Below are 2,098 nucleotides of genomic sequence, written 5' to 3'. Positions count from 1 at the left end.
TCCTTCCTTCCTTCCTTCCTTCCTTCCTTCCTTCCTTCCTTCCTTCCTTCCTTCCCTCTCTCTGTTTTCTCTGCCTGAGAGGCTCTTGCCTGCTGGCCCGACGGAATCCGTATGGCGGGAGCCTTTTAAGGGCTCGGGGAGTCACTCTCCGGAGGGGAGAGCCCTGACCCGGGCAGCCCCAGCCCTCGCCGCTCTCCCGGGGAACCATCGGCCCCCCGCCCCCCACCCCCACCCCTTTGGCTCGGCAGCGGGGCTTTGGGAAAGAGGGGGAGGGAGGAGGGAGGAGAGGTCTATCATTTACATTTCCATCAAGAGTCACCGGAGAGGGTTTGAGCCTCCCCTCCCCTCCCCTCCCCTCCTGCCCCCCCTCTATTTTCCTTAGGCTTCGTCACGTGGAAGTGCCTTGGCCCCCCCAAAGCCGGGCTGGAAATAGAAGAAGAGCACATGTCGGACGGGTGGGGGGGGGGAGACAGAGAGAGACCCCCAGCCCCGGCCCCCTCTTCCCTATCACTCAGGGCACCCCTCCTTCCCACCAGCATCCTCTCCAACGCCATTCCCTTCCCGGAGGGTCAAGAAAATGCGCAGGTCACCCAGGACCCTCCATCCCTCTTCATCCCTCTTCATCCCAAACCAAGAAAGCAAGGCAGGGAGAACCGGAATAATAATAATAACAACAATTAACAACAACAACAATAACAATTAGCAAGGCGCAGCGCACCCGGAGCTCCCCAGGAGAAAAGCCCGCTCCTCCAAGTTTCTTATGAGGCGCAGCTTGCGATCTCCCAAAGCCAGGCAGCCCAAGCTTGGCCATCCAAGTTGGAGGATCTTCAAGAAGCGCAACCGCTTTCCTTTCCTTCCTTCCTTCCCCCCCTTCCTTCCTTCCTTCCTTCTCTGCTGGGTTTTCTGCCTGGTGAAATGAAAGTGCTGGAGGAAGCCCGACTCAAAGGAGGGGGGGAGGAAGAAAAGGTTATGGGGGGAAATGATCTCTGAACTCCTGTTGTCAGGCAGCAGCCCCCCCCCCTTTTGGTGCACCTCTCTACAAACCACGATAATACCCCCCCGAGCCCCCCCCCGACTCACCATGGCTCCCTGTCCGCGGGTGGGTCGGTGGGTGAGGAGCGCCGGTGCCTTAGAAGCCGGAGTGGCGGCGGAGCGAGGGTGCCGGGAGGGAGTGCGCCTCGTTTGAAGTCATCATGTGAGAAGTTGAGCCTGGCTCAGTGGATCGCCCACCACTTGGGCTGACTTCTGCATCGCCTCCAGCCCCCCGCACCCGCCGCCGCCGCCGCCACCTCGGGACTACTACTACGGGGAGAAGGAGAGGAGGAAGCCAGCCCAGGGCAGGGAGGTGGCGCGGGCTCTTCGCCTGGCTTTTAAACTACACACACACCACACACACACCACACACACACACCACACCGCCGATCTCCATTTACGCAAACGCCTGAGCTCACCGACACGTTTCCGTGCCTCTCCCCCCCCTCTTTTGGGTATCGTCTTCTTACGTGCTTTTCATGGAGGAGGAAAAGGATGCGCAACCAGATACAGCCACAACCAGCCTGGGCTCTGTGTGTGTGTGTGTGTGTGTGTGTAAGTGTGTGCGTGTGAGGTGACCCTCCCTCTCTCTCTTTCTTTCTATCCCTTCCTTCTCTTTAACGCCCCTCCCCACACTTTGCAAACTTTCCCCGTCCAAGTTTTTCCCTCAACACTCAGGCAACGCTCTCAACGTGGAGAAAGAAAGACAGACAGAAAGAAATGATGACTTCACTCTGTAACCCGCCTTGATTCCCTTGGGGAAAGGCGGGATGTGTGTGTGTGTGTATTACTAAGTCCAGTTCACTTCTCTCTTTTCTCTTTCTCGATTTGCGCAGGGAAGCATTGGTTGGGGCAGGTAAGGAAGAACCAGTTTCTCCTCCACTTTTCCCAGTCTCCCCTCCCCTCTTTCTCCTTCTCTTTCTCTCGCTTTCCTACTCCCTCCTTCCCTTTCTTTCTTTCTTTCTTTCACTCCAGGGACTTGTTGCATCCGAGGAGCTACGCAGGTGGCAGGGCTCGAAAGGGAAACGTCAGCCAGTCAGCCAAGCTAGGCAGATGGTGAATGGAG

The sequence above is a fragment of the Sceloporus undulatus genome, chromosome 1 (assembly GCF_019175285.1).
Source record: "Sceloporus undulatus isolate JIND9_A2432 ecotype Alabama chromosome 1, SceUnd_v1.1, whole genome shotgun sequence".
Taxonomy (NCBI): domain Eukaryota; kingdom Metazoa; phylum Chordata; class Lepidosauria; order Squamata; family Phrynosomatidae; genus Sceloporus; species Sceloporus undulatus.
The sequence above is the reverse complement of the archived record's forward strand: the minus strand, read 5'-3'. Positions refer to the sequence as shown.